Below are 19,858 nucleotides of genomic sequence, written 5' to 3'. Positions count from 1 at the left end.
CAGTAAGATAATAAATTGTGGTACCCAGTGTTTATTTGTTTAATTTAAAAATGAATTGAGCTCTAACTCTCATAGATAAAAATTTGCCTTATGATAATTTGATTCATTGTATTTTTATATGAATCTAAGTTCTCATTGATCTTTTAAAAATATCTGTCATGTTAGGCTGCCGATCATCTATTAATTGACATTAAAATGATCTTTTAATTATATGTTTGTGCATGTCACTTCTTTATCACTTCATGAACCTTTCCTGGGCAGTTGAGCAGGAGTTGTCAAATACTTTTGAATTAATGCCACACAAGGATATGGTGGCATTATAAAAAAATGTAATTTCATCTTAATTCCAGACTGATTTTTACTGAGATTTCCTGGGGAATCTCATTTAAGTATCAGAATATGAAGGTATCTTCTAATAGTCATGAATCCTAGGAAATTCTGAGATGACTATTTCCTGAAAAATTCACTTAAGGAAGCTTGTTTTCTGTCTTCCATTGTAAATGTGCTCTTAACATATATGGACAGTAATAATCAGTATTAATGCTATTTGAGCAGCTTGAGGGTTTAGACTCTGAATCTGGAATATTTGTGATCAAATTCTAATTTTACCATTCAGTGTCTCAGAATATTTATTTGTAAAATAAAGAAGATAACATTTATACCAACCTCAGAAAATTTTTCTAAAGATTAAGCAGAATATAAAATTTTACAGTATTTAAATATTTTTAAGTTCATTGAGAATATTAATTGTTCAGAAAATAATGTTTAAAGTTTAAAAATATTTTCAAAATGTCTTAAGAATATAAAGTCAAACTTACTCTCTTCCCCTTCCTCTCTTTTTCTCATTTTGTTCTTAGTTCCCATTGAGAACAAAGTCTAAACTCTGTAAGTGATATTTTTGTCTGTTTGGTTCATTTCTGAATCCATAGTACCTAGATCAGTGCCTTGACACAGGGTAAATAACTTAATTGCTTTTGGAAGAAAGGAAGGAAAAAAGGGAGAAACGAAAGAAGCTAGTCTGTTTTTTAAACTTGCTATCTCAGGATCAGAAGATTTATCTTTAACTTTCATGTCTTTATCTTGGGTTTTTTTAAATTAGAGACTCAAACTTTATTGTTATGTTATTTTCCAATTTGATATATATGTGTTTGTTTACATTTTATCAAGAGCAGGGTCTAATTTAACTTTATTTTTTAATTTAAGCACTCTAGTATTCATATCAGAGAAGGCGATGGCACCCCACTCCAGTACTCTTGCCTGGAAAACCCCATGGACAGAGAAGCCTGGTAGGCTTCAGACCATAGGGTTGTGAAGAGTCGGACACGACTGAGCGACTTCACTTTCACTTTTCACTTTCATGCATTGGAGAAGGAAATGGCAACCCACTCCAGTGTTCTTGCCTGGAGAATCCCAGGGACGGGGAAGCCTGGTGGGCTGCCGTCTATGTGGTCGCACAGAGTTGGACACGACTGAAGCGACTTAGCAGCAGCAGCAGCAGCAGTATGCATATCCAAAGTACTTCATCTAACTAACTCTTACAACTGACATTCAGTTTCAATAATTGATCATGAATTGGTTTTTATATAACTTTTATTTTTGGATAGGGAAAGTTTTCATTTTTAATAATGTTTTCTGGTGAACACTATTGAGTTCCTATTTTAATGCTATCATATTTGCAAAATATTTACTTTAAAAATATACCTTCTTTTGACAGAAAAGAAAGACCCCAAAACAAATAGAACTGACTCCAAAAGTATATTTTTAAAGTAAATATTTTGCAAATTTGATAGCATTAAAATAGGAATTTGATGTTCATCAGAAAATATTATTAAAATTAGTGAAATGACAGGCCACAAATAGAAGGTATTTTTACCACTTAACCAAGAAAAGATTACTTTCAGTATTAGTATATAACCCTAAAAGTCAAAAGGGAAAGACAAAGGAAAGTTTATGGAAGTCATGAGTAGATACTTTATTAAATGTGAAAGGGCAATGAAATATTGCAGTGATACTCAGTTAATTGTATTTATATAAATTTTGAACAGTAGTGAAAACATGTCAGTATAAATACATTGAACTGTTATATCCTCTGTGAGTGTTTTCCTTCAAAGTAATCACTTTGATCAAAAATAATTCTAGCAACTCTTCTTTTAAAAATCCCTTTTAGACATGTTTACTAATTAGAAAGAAATTCAGCCTTATTGCTCTATACTGATAGAACAGTGTTATTTGGTATGGTATCTCTGTTTGCTTTTCTAGTCCCTTTGTCAGGTCTGTTTGTTTTGCTCCTTTGGTTTTTGTCTTATTACAGCAAAGATTTCAAATGATGGACTAAAGGGTTTAAACCAACAGAGAAGTTACAGCTCAGTTGCAGCTCAAGCAGACAGAACTTTTGTTCAACAGACCCTGCCAAGACATGGGAGCAGTCCAACCCTGAAGGAGTCATAAAGATCTCTCTTGGCTTCCTTTTTCATACTTCAATCTCATTTTCTCGGTTGTGCACTGTGTAAAACGGGACTTGTACCCATCACCAGTCAGGAAAGGGAGTGCAAATGGGTATATGTATGACTGACTGACAGTTGGCAAGCTTCCCTGGTAGCTCAGAGGTTAAAGCATCTGCCTGCAATGCGGGAGACCAGGGTTCTATCCCTGAGTTGAGAAGATCCCCTGGAGAAGGAAATGGCAACCCACTCTAGTACTCTTGCCTGGAAAATCCCATGGATGGAGGAGCGTGGTAGGCTACAGAACATGGGGTCACAAAGAGTCGAACACAACTGAGCGACTTCACCTTTCACTTTCTGTTGTGTAAGTCTTCTCAAAATTCAGTCTGTTATAATCAGATGTATGTATGTATATAAAAAGGAGGCTGGTAGGCTACAGTCCATGGGGTCGCAAAAAGTCGGACATGACTGAGCAACTTCACTTCAATAGGCTCTTAGCTGCCTAAGGTTACTTGAGGAAGCACCGGTAGTTTGTATCTACTGTGTGCCTCAGGCCCAAATTCAATAGTTGGAAAAGTCTCTGTGGGTTTTTTTTTTTTTTTTTGCAGCATTATCTGTGAGCTCTCCTGGGTGTGTCTGGGATGGGTTTTAAAGATCAGCTTGCAATCCTTTTCAGCTAGGCCACTCCTTGTTGCTCATGCCTAACATGAGTTGATGTTAATTGAAGAAAACAGCCAGTCCCATTGCTTTAATGTTTTTAAATCCTGAAATAAAATATAATGCTTCTATTAGTGACTATTTTTCCACTGGCTTGTTTTCATATATATCTGATGGTAATCAATAATGTCTGTAAATAAAAACTCAATTTTTATTTTATGCTAATGGCTTTCTGCCTATAACTAATTCTTAATCCATTTGAGGGACAAGATACTAGAATAGATAATAGATTTTGTCATTGTTTTGGCATGTACATGATTACTTAACCTCTGCTAATAGCACAATACTAACAGCATAAAGAATACCAAATATCGTAATAATTGATATAGGTGATGCTTGCATTAAATGGACTCACTGTAAAGTTCAGAAATTGAACTTGTTGCATGACAGTGAAAACACTGAAATACGAAAGAAAATAACCTTGGAGGACATTATTCCTTTTAAAAATTTATGTGTGTGTGTGTTTATATTATTTCTTTTTTGATAAAATGTCTGACATTGATAGTACTTTAATAATAAGATAAATAGGAGAAACTATAGTAATTTATAGAAAATAAAGACTAAAATTTGCCATTTAAGGAAACTTTAATGTTATTGTTTATTACTTCATAATATTCTTAGAGCCTGAATTTCTCTGAATTATTATAATCACATTCTGTGTGTGCTGTGCTGTGCTAAGTCAATTCAGTCATGTCCTACTCTTTGCAACCCTATGAACTGTAGCCCATAGGCTCCTCTCTCTGTGGGATTCTCCAGGCAAGAATAGTGGAGTAGATTGCCCTGCACTTCTTCCTTCTTCCCAACCCAGGGATCAAACCCTCATCTGTTATGTCTTCTGCATTGACAGGTGAGTTCTTTACCACTAGCACCACCTGGAGAATCCCAGAGACGGGGGAGCCTGGTGGGCTGTCGTCTATGTGGTCACACAGAGTTGGACAGGACTGAAGGGACTTAGCAGCAGCAGCACCACCACCACCACCGGGGAAGCCCCTAAACACTATCTATTTATTCATAAATACACAGAGCATGTATATTTTGGGGGCTTGTGTGTATATGTATGATAGAGTAGCAAGATATACTAAGGCCTTCCTCCAGTATTTTCTCACAATAGTTCTAGTAATAAATGTGATTAAACATATCCCAGGATCTTAGCTAAAAGTCCCTATGGCAAGAAGTAAGAAAGTTTCTTGGAAATCTCAAAATTTATTTTAAAACCCTGTGTGTTCATTTAATTAGGAAAATATTTAAGCTCCATACCTATCAAATTCATTCACTTTTCCCACTGAACATTATAGTAAATTAGATGGTAAAGGAAGATAAATCACATGTGAATTGAATTTTGTTTTTATATGTGGTTCTGCTTCTCTGGACAGAGAAGCCTGGAGGGCTTGACATGACTTTGTGACTAGCTGCTATACCCTAACCTTTGTTGGAGAAATACATTTGACAAACGATAAGAAATACATGTCTACTCAAATAGTCCTACACCTATAACTATAAAGTGTATATTTTTTCTCATCATCTAATTAATTTTTTTTTTACAGAAATGTTTAAGTGTTCAGTAAATCGGAGGAAAAAAACATGGAGTTTTAGCAACTGAAGCGCAAATTAAGGTAATTATTAGATTATTGCTGCCAATCATGATTGTTAGTAATTTCAAAGTATATTTACTATATTCAAGTTAGAATATGCTTTTATGTGTTTCACTGAAAATTGAACATATTGTTTGATGGGCTACTGAAATGCAATTTTACATAGTTTTGGAAAATAAATTGACTGCTTGTGAACAAATATGTAAATAATATACTACAAAGTACTTGTTGTTGTGAAGAATTATACTCTAAATATTTGAACACTAATGGGCTGCTAAAAATAATTTCAGCAGTGTTCTACTTTTGAAAACCATATGGCTATCTTACACTCCTATGTAATATTGGATAACTATACAGATTTTTTTAAAAAATTAGTACATGTATATGACAATTCATTAAAGTCACTTTTGCTTAATTCGTTCTATTTGCTCTCAATTACCTATCCATGATGGTGAAAATGTATATTAGGAAATAAAATGTATGGATCTTATAGATCAGACTATTTAATGTAAAGCACATTCTTTTCAAAAGTAATGTTTTTATTTATCATAAATATATGTATGCAGTTGAACATAAGAGCCTTTAAGGTGTATGACAGTAGGCCAGTACATGTAGTTTGTTTTGCAGCAAATCATTTGAAGACAAAATAATCAATGGTAAAATTGGAATATCCTTTCTTCTTGAAGTTACTAAAGTTAAACTCCTTAAAGTGATTTTGAAATTTCTAAAATGTACACTATTATAAACATGCAGCTTGAAAGTAGAAATATTAACTTTATTTTCTTTATAAAATCATATTAATCTAATTTTGAATTGAGGATATAATTGGTATGTATTATAAATCATTATAAGCCTGTTTTCAAAGATTCTGTATTTTGCTTTTTAGTCTAAGAAGAATATTGAGTGACTTAAGACTATAAAAGTATCACACTCACCTTTGTAGATATAAATTTTCCCATTGATTTTGTTTCTTATAGATATTTTGTTTCAGTTTCTTTGTCACTGTTCTCTTCTGCCCGTTCCTTTACAAATGCAAGCAAATAACATTATCCCTCTTTTCCAGAATAGATATGATTTAATCTACTAGCTTATCTATACATTGACATATAAATTTCACAGAAGTTCTTTTATTGACTTGAGTAAAGTGGTTTTTCCAGCACTTAGTGAAAGAAATAAATTTTAAAACAGTCTGAATCATTTTTAAAAAAATTAATCCAAGATAAACTTAGATGTGCTTGCTATAGAGAAATTAAGGCTAATGAGAAAGACATGAAGGTCTATAGAAATGATTATATATATTTTAAAAGCATCAGTAGCAAACTGCTAAGGACACAGACATGGGAGAGCTTACTTTTGCTGGAGGCCCTTGAAACCTTCATGCATGCTGTGAAATTCACTGAGAGGGGTTGCTGATACAGAGAAAGGGAGGCCATGTGGGAGACCATGCATTCCAGATCAACACAATACCTTTTGAAGGGGTGCATAAAGGAGAAAGGGATGGCCATTGAAGGACTGAGGGATTACACATGTGACAGTACTATGTTAAGAGATGAGTCTGGAAAAGTAGATTTGGAGCAGCTCATATAATATATCATGTTTACCAGACGAAAGCTTAATTTTCCATCTTAGCTGTCTCTAGAGTGCTTAAGTATCCATAAGGTTGTGAGGAAAATTTTTCAGAATCTCTCCTGATGCCTATTTTCGTTAAGAAATATAAGAAACAACAAAAACCTTATAATATTTAATATCATGATTGCTACTGGCCCCCAAAATATGAAATTTCTGGAAAAGTTTTGAAATTTTTACAGTATTAAATAGTAGACAGTATTTGCTTCCTGGTTTTTTAATTGACCTATAATACATATACCATAGGTTCATCCTTTTAAAGTGTATAATTCTGTGATTTTTAGTGTATTTGCAGAGTTGTGTACCTGTCACCGCTATCTAATCTACAAAAATTCTCTCATTCCTAAAAGAAACATTGTACCCATAAGCAGTTACTCCCATTCTTCTCTCATCTCATCTGCAGGAAGCCATTAACATATCTTCTGCTTCTATGGATTTACCAAATAAAGGGAAGCATACAATATTTTTGTATCTGCTCTTTTCACTTAACATAATGTTTTCAAGTTTCAAGTCTTGTGTAAATTAGGACAATTATTTTATGCATGGATAATAGTAATGAAATCGCATTTTGTTTATCCATTTATCAGTTGACGGACCTTGGGTTCATTAACACTTTCTGGCTATTATCAGTAATGATGCTATGAACATATATGTCCGAGTTTTTGCATAGACATAATCGGACACGACTGAAGTGACTTAGCAGCAGTAGCAGCAGCATGTATTACTTTCTCTTGGGTGGATAGGTGGGGTGGAATGGTAACTGTATGTTTCACCTTTTGAGGAACTTCCAAATTGCTTTCCAAAGCAATTGGAAGGATTTTACATTCCCACCAAAATTATGTATGTTCTAATTTCATCATATTCTTGCCAAAAGTTTTTATTGTCATTTTGATTACAGCCATTCTAATGGATGTCAAGTGGCATCTCATTGGATTTTGATGGCAGTTGTATTTTTAAGAGTATTTTAGTATACTGATGTTACAAGTGTTTTGATAAGTGTGTTAAATAGAATCATTGTCTATTTTCAAGTAGACTGATTCTCATATTTAGACAATAGTCTTTACAAAAGTAAAAGTGAGAGTCACTCAGTCATGTCCAACCCCTTGCGACTCCATGGGCTATAGAGTCTGCGGAATTCTCCAGGCAAGAATATTGGAGTGGGTAGACTTTCCCTTCTCTAGGGGATCATCCCAACCCGTGGATCAAACCCAGGTCTCCCACATTGTAAATGGATTCTTTACCAGGTGAGCTACAAGGGAAGCCCAAGAATACTGGACTGGGTAGCCTATCCCTTTTCTAGTGGCTCTTCCTGACCCAGAAATAGAACCGGAGTCTCCTGCATTGCAGGTGATTCTTTACCATCAGAGCCATCAGGGAAATTTGAGTTAAACTTATAAAGGTTATTTGATTAATCCCATGCATAAATTAACAACAAATGGTATAGCTGGCATTTTCTCTATTTTTATTAAAAGACATTTTCAGATTCATTATAAGCATTGATAATCACCATAAATTTATTCAGGGTATCAAAAACAACATAATCTCTTATATGTGATTAAACTTGGCCTAAGAGCGTATTTGTCTTGAGGTATAGGTTAGTGACAGTACACAGCATCATTAATACCAAGATTTTAATAATATCTGGAACACAACTGCACCCCTTTCTGGGTTTTTCAGCAATGTTTGAAGTCATGCTCAATCTAGCCATTTACAAATTTTCACTAAATTTATGATAAATGTTTGGAAGTTGTATTTGAGATTTCCTGCAGGGAAGGAATGAAATCATTGGAGAAACCATAGTTCTTCCTGCTGTGGTAAAGATGGTTGAAATCACACAAGATAAATTACATGGCAACAAATAAAATTATGTTACTTTATCACTAAATATTCTTAGAAAATTACATGAGAAACATTGCTTTAACCAGAAAAAAAAAGTAATGTTAGAACAAATTATGTAGTATGAGAGATTTGTTTTGCCTTTGGACAAAACCTGTTTTTCCAATATCAATCAGTTTATGATATTTGCTAGATTGCTTGTTAAATTCATATTTATTGATATATAATTATATTAAACATATTCTTTTTAATGTACAATTATATTTTGATGCAGAAAATTGTGTTAGAATGTACCACCAAAATCCAGATGTAGACTATATCCTTCACCACAAGTTCTCTTGTGCCTGTTTGTAGTCATTCCCTCCTGCCAGTATCATTCCTGGGAATCTCTAGATTCTTCTTTAGTAATGAAATACAACAAAACAAACAATAACCCGAGAGGAAGCTGGCTGAAGAAGATGCTGACTAAAGTTTTGAAAAAGGATTCTATATATGACCTTCAAGGTGTTACTTATCTTCTCTCTGCTTCAGTTTCTTTATTAGAAATATGGAGTTAACAACATCATCTACCACATATCATTTAGAGTAGAGCTAGGTATATTTAAACACTTCTGGACACTCATGTTTTTTTTTAAATTAACTATAATTTTTTGAATCTTGTACGAAAGATTTATTGGAGTATATTTTCCACCGTAAATGACTTCTTAGTATCAATTCAGTCACAAAGAATCAAATCACATTTTTCAAAATAATACAAGTAATTCAGAAGCATGATGATCACACAAGTTTTGGTTAATGGTTCCATTCTTCCAATTCCTTAGGCACAGATGCTAAGAGTGACTCTTGAATTTTCTTTCAGTTGCATTGCATATCCATCAGCATCTTTTGTTGGGCTACTGAGTACCTCTTTTGCTACTACCTTCATCCAATCACAATCCACTTGACTGGAGAATTGCAGCAGTCTCCTGTTTTTCTTGCCTCACTGTTTTCTCTCTACAACACTCAGTCTTTCTTGCTCTACCTTCAACCTTATCTAAACTCCAACTGCCCTGACACCATTTTCATTCACTGACCACAGGAGCCCTCTCTACCAAGGAGCCTTATCCCAAGATATCCCATGGCTTATTTCCTAGGCTTCAGATACCCTCTTCTCATGGCAGCCTTCCTTGAACAACCTATTTAATATTGAAACTGTCTGGGGGCATACCCCACCCTCCTCTCTTGCTTTCTTTTTCTCCAGATCATATAATACCACATTACACACAATTCTGTTTAGTGTCTCATCCTATTAGTCAATATATTTGAAATATTTCCTCTTTATAGCATTCTTTTAATTTTTACTTTAATGTGTCTTTTATATTGTTACACTGGCCTTGGTCATGACTTTGAATATTAGAAAATTAATTCTGGAGGCATGCAGTGTGGGGGATTGTCTGACTTGAGGCAGGAGAATTATCTGGGAAATATTTGCAATATCTCATGTAAGAGATAAAAAGATTTGATTTAAGGTGACAACACTGGGGATTGAGTAGTAATAATGCATTTGAGACTCTGTATTTAAAGAAAATTGACAAGTAATAGTGACTGATTATATTTGATTAGTGAGAGTTGAAATCTCAGTGGGACAAATCTCAAGAAGCTTGAAACTGATGTCTCCATGGGTGGTGGCACCATTTACTGAGCTTTAGGGAGCAGGGTTCTAGAGAACCCTGTATGTTTCTTATAGAAAAACAATTATCTTCATAGGAATAATAGAGTTTGTTTTTTTACAGAAATTATTTCCAAAGCCAGATGTTAATTTTTATATCTAGGTAGGAATGATCTCTGAAAATAGAACACTTTTAACTGAAGGTCATTTCATTAATTGTCTCAAATTATTTACCCACTTGTTTATAGAAATTGAGAAAAAAATGTTTTGGTATGCTCTGAAAGTACATTTTCTAATTTCAAAACCACAGTCAGAAAGTGTAAGATGTATAAACTGGCCATGGGCAGAGTAAAAACACATTAATTATTCAGACAGTCATCCTTACTTATTCCATTCTTGGAGATATAGTGGCTGTCAGAATCTGTCAGCTGTATAGTTAGTACCCTTCAGAATTTACATGCATAAATGGTGACCTTTGGAAATTTGCATAAAGATAAGTCTGGCATTGGAATGATAGCTGCCAGTCAGTTTTGCAAGGCAAAAGTTGTCAGCCACCATTTAAACGACAAAATGGGCAATGAAGCAGGGATAGCAAATGGAGTATATACAAAAACAGCAATTATACCTATTTGACCAAAACAAAAATATAACTTGGTTATAACTAGAGCTTTATGAAGTTAAAAAAGTTATAACCAATTACTAGATATCTTTGGAACAGTATTTTTGCTTTTCTCACAACATATTTGTTCAAAGTTTTGTTTTATAATATCAGAATTTAAAAATTTAATTATTTAATGTTTACTAGATTTTGTATTATAAAATCAGTGTATAATTATTATAGACAATTTAGAAATATTGCAAAGAAAGCTTATAATTATCTATAGCCTCACATTCAGAGAAAGCCATAGTTAATGCTTTAGTGTTAATTCTTATTTATCCTTTTAAATAGATAAATATACACATATATATTTATTTATTTAAATAGATAAGCATATTCATAGCCTCATAATGGGCAAGTACTTTCTTACTGTCATTATACTATATTTTATTCATCATAAATATGACAGATAAACATGTATAAATCCTTTGATACATAGTGATTATTTTTTGAATAGATTTTTAGTGGTGGAATTATTTGATTTAATTTATGACTCTCTTTAAAACTTTTGATGTATATTAAAATTTCCTTACAGAAAGTCAATTTATTGAAATACCTTCTCCCTTTAATCATTTTCAGATGTTATATTTTAAATGTCTGATTAAAGATTGCCATTTAGGGAATGTTGTACTAAAATCAAAATCTATGTAAGGCATAAAATCATTTTCAACTAAAAGTATCTTTTCTTTTATTATTGTTACTAATTTCAATTTCTATGTTTCTATATATGCATGTCACTTACTACTTAACACACTCATCACCCTAAACCTGAAACATTCATATTTCAGAACAGTGCTGAATACCTAAACCAAAGTAAAAAATAATGAGAAACAAAATTTAAAAAATTTGTGCATTCAAAAGAATTATATATAAATCATGTGATTTATAGAATGTATAGAATATTGAGATTTGTCCCACTGAGACTTCAACTCTCACTAATCAAATACAACCAGTCACTAAGACTTGTCAGTTTTACCCTTTAAATACAGAGTCTTAAATGCAGTACTGTCACTCAGTCCCCAGTGTTGTCACCTTACACTAAATCTTTTTTATCCTTTACATGGGATATTGCAAATATTTCCCAGATAGTTCTCCTGCCTCAAGTCACACAATCCCCTACACTGCCTGCATAATTTATGGCGTTGAAAATATTGTGGTGGTTCAAAAAAGACTGGTCATTTCTGCCTGAATTAGAGATATTATGTGGAGTATAGAGAGGACTGCTCTATAATATAAATATTTATAAGTTGGAAGGAATGGAATTTTTGTTTTGTGCCATAGTGAAAAACTAAAAATAGTTTACTACTGACGATTTTTATTTATTTTTTGCAGGAGAGGGATTTTTAAATAATTTTTAAATTGAGTATATACATTTAAAATGTTTTCCTAAGTACATGTATTTCAAATTATGAAGTAATTTGAAAATACTGGAGGAATTTTATCAAATGTGTACACCCATGAAACTGTGACTGTTATTTGTCTGTCTTTATATCTGTCTATATATCTGACTATGTATCTATGCTTATAGTATTTGTTTTGTTTTCTACATTCTATTCTGAGATTTAAGACTTGTATAGAACTATGTTTTTATCATCATAAGTAGGATACAAAGTAGTTATAGCACCTAAAAGTTTCTCCTTGCTGCCCATTTTTAGTCATTTTCTGCCTGTGTCTCTAATCTATAGCAACCACTATTATGTTCTTCATTCCTACATTTTTAGGTTTTTTAGAATACCATATAAATGAATCATACAATAAGCAGCCTTTTGAAACTGACTTCTTTCACACATCATAATGCCTTTGAGATTCATCCTTGTTTTTGAGTATATCAACAATTCATATGTTCTTTATTGTTGGCAGTATTCCAATCTATAGATGACTCACAGTTCATTTATCCATCTGTTCCCTTGTTGAAGATATTTGTGTTGTTCGTAGTTTTTGGTGAAATTAAAATTCCTGTAAAAATTCATATGTATGTGTGTGTGCATAAATTTTCATTTCTTTAGTATAAATACCTAAGGATTGTAGTGTTGTGTCATGGTAAGTGTATATATTATTTTTTTTTATTGTTTCTGTTTTGTATTTCCAGGTTTATTTTCTTCCTGTTGCTGTTTTATTTGTATCTTATGAGACATTGTTGTTATGTAAATTGGTGCTATGCAAAGATTTTAATATTCAAGTGCTAAGTTAACCTGTTATTTTTTAATGCTAACGTCAAGACCTGCTTTTCTTTATCTCTGATTTTAAATAGAAAAAATTCTATCATCCAAGTGGAAAATGCCGCTTTCATGATATTTCCTTCCATAATATTTTTCACTTTTCTTTAGGATATGTCTTGTTTCCTTTAGTAATTGATCCCCAAACAATTAACCATAGGAACAGCAGTTTAACTGTTTATCCACTAGGTACAATATTAGCTTGTATTCTAATTAAGCAAATTAGTTTTATTCTAACTAAAGCACTTTTTACATAGAAAAGATCCTCACTGAAAAAAAAAAATACAATATATTTTAACAAATTTGGTCATTTAGCATTCAAGACTTAAGAAGTGAAAATTTTTAAAAAACCACATATAAAACTTTAGAAATACTAAAAGCTAAATGTTAATCTGTTTATCAAGTATGAGGCATGAATAGCCATTGAAAGTCATCATAAAAAATCTTGTAAATGTAGCAGTCTATTATATCTCAGAGTAAAGTTTCCATATGTACCTAAGAGTCTCTGAATTATACGTAGTTTAGAAATGTGGTTCCCATCAGGAACACCTCTGAATCAGGTTCTGTTCCCTCTAGGCTTGGTCTTGCCATTAACTTGCTATGAGACTCAGGGCACATCATATAATCTCTCTGGATTATAGTATTCTCCTTTGTCCAATTAGTGAGGGTAGTGCTAGATTATCCATAAAGGACCTTCTTGCTCTTAAAAAAAAAAAAAAAAATAGGATGCTGCAATTCTGTAGTGATCTTGGGTCATTGAGAAGAAAAGTTAGTTTGTGTGTATTTAATATACTTTGTCAAAGGCAAGGATATATACAGTACGTTGTAAAAGACTTAAAAATATGTATAACTTTGAAAAACAGTTTTGGTACTTGGAAGAAATCCACTAACCTAGGAACCTTGACTATTATCAAATCATTAATTTTCTTACTATTTTTCAAAAGTTAAGTAATTTTAAAAATTCTAGAATTGTTTTAAGTATTTACTTGAGTAAATATAAATTGATAACTCCTTTTTTAGTACCATAGAGCCTTATTGAAAATAGCATTTAATCATTTTTTCCCAGAATTTCTGTCAATACAAATTTATTGAATTAGTACCTCTCCTTAATTATGAAACATAGACTTCATAATGATTTCTCAAATTTTTTTCAGAGTAAATATGAGGTTTTTTTTTTGAAACAGAATTTTCACTTATATAATCACAAGGAAAGGGGACTGATTAAAAACATCATCTTTGGTTACATTTACTTAATGCTGGGTAACTACTACCTCATTAAGTAAAATATTTCAAATGCTGAAGAATGTCATTGTGAATCTTGAAGAGGAATAAAGGTTAAAACATTAAATTTGTTTTTAAAAAATGATTTAGTGGGTATTATGTTAATATCTGGGATACTTAAGACCTCTGGTGTGGTCTATAGGGATTGTGCTGTCCTTGTCCTGACACAGAGAAAATCACAACTCTAGCAGGGGATAAAGGATCATGTAAAACTAGCTACATTATAATGTCCTAAATACTATAATAGAAACATGAGAAAAAGGACATAATTAATTCTGAATAAAAGGCCTTAGGAAAGCTTTGCAAATTGCTAGCATATGGGAAGGATTTTACTTTCTGAGAACAGAGAATGGACATTCTAAAAGAACAGATATTCTTTATAAAATACTGTATTCATTAGAAAATAGTGAATATTCTATTTGAGGGACTGTAGTTTTCCTCAGTGATGGAGTATTAGGTAAAGATACCCGAGAAAATTTAAGAATAATAAGAGATCCTTTTGATATGATTATATATTAAGTAGAGAACTATATAGCTGTATTGTCATGCTTTTTTTTTTTTTAAGAACAATATCTCTTGAAAGTGTGCGAGTTGCATTAAAGGTGGGATATAACCATCAGATAAGAAACATTAACTAGAGGGCTAGAACTGATAGCTATTGTCTTCTGTAAGCTGATCGGAAACACTAGTGTTTTCAGCATTGATGAATTCCAAGTGCTTAACTTCCTCCCCTGTATTTTTATATAAACCTTCGACATATATACCTTTAGAACATACTTAGTTGAGGGGGACTACAGTTTTTCTTCTTTAAAACATTATAAATTTTACACATAAATAAAAATTTCTTTCATATCTTTCCAATTCATCTCACGTACATTATATACATTTTGTTGTTGAGTCCTAAAATGTGTTAGTGGAGGAGAATTTAATTCTTTAAGAAAAAAGAATAAAGAAATTGAATTTCTTGGTTTGGCTTAGTGTTGCCTTCAATGTTCTGAGAACAATAATGCAATTAGATAAAATGTTTATCTACAAAATTTAATTCCTGGGGAGTAGCTTCTCAAATTGCCTGTTACAAGTGTAATGGAAGCAAGCAGTTGTTTGCTGGCTTTGTTGCCAAAAATTGTGAATGGCTAGATTTTTATAAAACGTGGTGGTAATGCATATATAATCATGTAAACTCTCCATTGTCAATTTGAATGAAGAAACTGAATTTTGTAGACAAACAGTTTTTGTTATATTGTCTCAGTGTTCTCAGCCATGAGTGAAGAAATCTTTGATGTTATTAATTATTCCACAAATGAAGTTCTTAATAGAGTTCTTTTTCATTTCAATTTAATTTCATCCTTGATTAAATACACTGAATTAGTACTATTTTGGATTGTTATTTTATGGATAATCTAGTAATAAGTAGTTGAAAAGGAAAGTTTGATATTTATTCTGGGAATATGTAAATATCCAAAGAAAACAAATGCTTCTTATCATTATACCTCTATCAATAAATATTGTAGCAGTAATTCCCTCCCATTAGCAGCTAATGATGACATAGCTGAATATATTTTAATTGGCATGAACTTCCATATAAGGGACTTCCTCACTGGCTCAGAGGGTAAAAGCATCTGCCTACAATGCGGGAGACCTGGGTTCGATCCCTGGATTGGGAAGATCCCCTGGAGAAGGAAATGGCAACCCACTCCAGTATTCTTGCCTGGAAAATCCCATGGACCGAGGAGCCTGGCAGGCTATGGTCCATGGGGTCGCAAAGAGTTGGACACGACTGAGCGACTTTACTTCACTTCACTTCCATATAATGACAAGGAATAAATTTAATAGAAAACAATTTGGAAAACATTGATATGGAGGGGAATAGCCCAACCGTTCATTTAGAAAGAGTGACAGACAGTGAAAGTTGCTCAGTTGTGTCCGACTCTTTGAGACCCCATGGGCTATACACTTCATGGAATTCTCCAGGCCAGAATACTGTGGTGGATAGCCTTTCCCTTCTCCAGGGAATATTCCCAACCCAGGGATCGAACCCAGGTCTCCCACATTACCACATTACCAGAGGATTCTTTGCCAGCTGAGAGACAAAGGAAATGCTTAGAAAGGGTAGCACTGTTTTTAGTCCCATCTTTAAGATTATCCCACCTTGCTGCTGCTGCTGCTGCTAAGTCGCTTCAGTCATGTCCAACTCTGTGCGACCCCATAGACAGCAGCCCACCAGACTCCCCCGTCCCTGGGCTAATGCTAACAGATCAACAAGGAATGAGCTAATGGAATGTCCAACAAACTGTATTCATCATAAATTGAAGACAACATCTGGACTGAGATCATTTCCAAATTGCACTTACTATAGCTTTTGTTACCTAAAGGGGAAAGGATGTGTTTCTGAAGTGCTATTATGTGTGTTTTTACTCAAATGCTTGATACATTTCCTGTACATACATGATGCCCACTGATAAAATTCTTTTAACTTTAATTACAGCAGAAAATAAACATCTAGCATAGTTTAAATTAATGAAATAATATTAGATTTTGTTATGATTATGTGTATTTGTCTTTAATATATTTAGAATGTAAACTCAAAGTTCTGGTCCATTTCTGCCATTAATGATGATAACGTCTTAAATTTTATTTATGTATTGCTATCTTTCATAATGTCATAGATCAACAAAAATGGGTACTCAGAAACTTTTTAAAGAATGTATATATATCAAGTTATATTAAAACACATTTCTTTTTTTGCCATTTAAAAATTTTATTTAATTTTATTGAGGGATAACTGCTTTACATAATTTTGTTGTTTTCTGTCAAACCTCAACATCAGTCAATCATAGGTATACAAATACGCCCTCCCTTTTGAACCTCCCTCCCATCTCCCTGCCCATCCCACCCCTCTAGGTTGATGTAGAGCCCCTGTTTGAGTTTCCTGAGCCATACAGCAAATTCCCATGGGCAATCTATTTTACATATGGTATATAAGTTTCCGTGTTACTCTTTCCATACATCTTACCCTCTCTTCCCCTCTCCCCATGTCTATAAGTCAATTCTCAGTGTCTGTTTCTCCATTGTCACCCTGTAAATATATTACTTTTGTTTTTATTTCCCTTACTCTAGGAGGTGGGTCATAAAGCATCTTGTTTGATCTTGTTCTGCCTATGTTTTCCTCTAAGAGTTTTATAGTTTCTGGTCTTACATTTAGGTCTTTAATCCACTTTGAGTTTATCTTTGTGTATGGTAGTGGAAGTGTTCTAATTTCATTCTTTTATGAATAGCTATCCAATTTTCTCAGCACCATTTATTGAAGAGACTGTCTTTGCCTAATTGTATAATCTTGTCCCGTTTGTCAAAAATAAAGTACCCATAGGTGCATGGGTTTATTTCTGGGCTTTCTGTCTTGTTCCATTGGTTTATATTTCTGTTTCTATGCCAGTACCATATTGTCTTGATGGCATAGCTTTGTAGGATAATCTGAAATCAGGAAGGTTGATTCCTCCAGCTCCATTGTTCTTTCTCAAGACTGCTTTGGCTATTCGGGGTCTTTTGTGTTTCCATATGAATTGTGAAATTCTTTGCTGTAGTTCTGTGAAAAATGCTATTGGCAATTTGATAGGGATCACACTGAATCTGTAGATTGTATTTGGTAGTATAGTCATTTTCACAATATTGATTCCTCCTACCCAGGCACACGGAATGTCTCTCCATCAGTTTATGTCATCTTTGATTTCTTTCATCAGTGTCTTATAATTTTCTGTGTACAGTTCTTTTGTCTTCTTAGGTAAGTTTATTCCTGGATATTTAATTCTTTTTGTTGCAATGGTGAATGGGATTGATTTGTTAACTTCTTTTTCTGGTTTTTCATTGTTAGTATATAGAAATAGAAGTGATTTCTGTGTATTGATTTTATACTCCTGCAACTTTGCAACGGAGAAGGCAATGGCACCCCACTCCAGTACTCTTGCCTGGAAAATCCCATGAATGGAGGAGCCTGGTAGGCTGCATGCAGTCCATGAGGTCGCTAAGAGTCGGACATGACTGAGCGACTTCACTTTCACTTTTCGCTTTCATGCATTGGAGAAGGAAATGGCAACCCACTCCAGTGTTCTTGCCTGGAGAATCCCAGGGACGGGGGAGCCTGGTGGGCTGCCGTCTATGGGGTCGCACAGAGTCAGACACAACTGAAGCGACTTAGCAGCAGCAGCAGCAACTTTGCAAATTCACTGATTAGCCCTAATAATTTTCTGATACTATCTTTAGGGTTTTCTATGTACAATATCATGTCATCTGCAAACAGTAAGAGCTTTACTTCTTTTCTGATCTGGATTCCTTTTATTTCTTTCTCTTCTCTGATTGCTGTAGCTAGGAATTCCAGAACTGTGTTGAATATCAGTGGCAAAAGTGGACACCCTTGTCTTGTTCCTGACCTTAGTGAGAGTGCTTTCAGTTTTTCACCGTTGAGAATAAAGTTTGCCATAGGCTTATCATACATGGCCTTTCCTATGTTGAAGTAGGTTCCTTCTGTGCCCATTTTTTGAAGAATTTCAATCATAAATGGGTGCTGAAATATGTCAGAGGCTTTTTCTGCATCTGTTGAGATTATCATATGGTTTTTGTCTTTCAATTTCTTAATATGGTGCATCACACTGTTTGATTTGCATATATTGAAGAATACGTACATCCCTGGAATAAACCCAACTTATTCATGGTATATGAACTTTTTGATGTGTTGCTCAATTCTGTTTGCTAAAATTTTGTTGAAGATTTTTGAATCTATGTTCATCAGTGATATTGGCCTGTAGTTTTCTTTTTTGTGTTATCTTTGCCTGGTTTTGGGTGATGGTGGCCTCATAGAGTGAGTTTGGTAGTGTTCCTTCCTCTGCAATTTGTTCAAAGTTTTAGAAGCATAGGCATTAGCTCTTCTCTAAATGTTTGATAGAATTCTCCTGTGAAGCCATCTGGTCCTGAGCTTTTGCTTTCTGGGAGATTTTTTATAACAGCTTCAATATCAGTGCTTGTGATTGGGTTGTTCATAATTTCTATTTCTTCATAGTTCATTCTTTGAAGATTGAACTTTTCTAAAATCTGTCCATTTCTTCCAAGTTATCTATTATATTGCCATATACTTGTTCATAATAGCCTCTTATAATCTTTGTATTTGTGCATTGTCTGTTGTAACCTCTCCTTTTACATTTCTAATTTTGTTGATTTGATTCTTCTCTCTTTTTTTCTTAATGAGTCTGGCTAAAGGTTTGTCAATTTTGTTTACCTTCTTAAAGAACCAACTTTTAGTTTTATTAATTTTTACTGTTGTTTCTTTCATTTCTTCTCAGTTTATTTCCACTTGGATCTTTATGATTTCTTTCCCTCTACTAATTTTGGGGTTTTATTGTTCTTTTTCCAGTTGTTTTAGGTGTAAAGTTAGGTTGTCTATTCGATGTTTTTCTTGTTTCTTGAGGTAGGATTGTATTGCTATAAGCTTCTGTCTTAGAACTGCTTTTGCTGCATCCCATAGGTTTTGAGTTGTCATGTTTTTATTGTCATTTGTTTCTAGAAATTTTTTGAATTCCCTTTTGATTTCTTTAGTAACCTGTTGGATATTTAGGAACATGTTGTTTAATTTTCATGTGTTTGTGTTTCTTACAGGTTTTTTTTTTTTTTTTTTCTTTCTTGTAATTGATATCTAGTCTCATAGCATTGTGGTTGGAGAAGATGCTTGATACTATTTCAGTTTTCTTAAATATACTGAGATTTGATTTGTGACCCAAGTTGTGGTCTATCCTGGAGAATGTTCCATGTGTACTTGAGAAGAAGGTGTATTCTGCATTTGGATGGAATGCCCTGAA

The 19,858-nt window shown here is 33.3% G+C and overlaps 1 protein-coding gene across 11 annotated transcripts in view; it reads left to right on the top strand.

Annotated features, from left to right (window-relative positions):
- ADGRL3 (adhesion G protein-coupled receptor L3) overlaps nucleotides 1-19,858 on the top strand; it is a 949,445-nt gene that overhangs the window by 213,098 nt on the left and 716,489 nt on the right. For all 11 annotated transcript variants that reach the window (XM_086407653.1, XM_086407652.1, XM_086407651.1 and 8 more), the window contains exon 2: nucleotides 4,703-4,771. The gene's annotated coding sequence lies outside the window, so the exon portion shown is untranslated. The remainder of the gene's footprint in view (nucleotides 1-4,702; nucleotides 4,772-19,858) is intronic.

Source organism: Bos grunniens, chromosome 6 (genome assembly GCF_055505025.1).
Source record: "Bos grunniens cultivar Pamir isolate PY7600 chromosome 6, Bosgru_T2T1.0, whole genome shotgun sequence".
In the NCBI taxonomy this organism is placed as follows: Eukaryota; Metazoa; Chordata; class Mammalia; order Artiodactyla; family Bovidae; genus Bos; species Bos grunniens.
The sequence above is the reverse complement of the archived record's forward strand: the minus strand, read 5'-3'. Positions and strand labels throughout refer to the sequence as shown.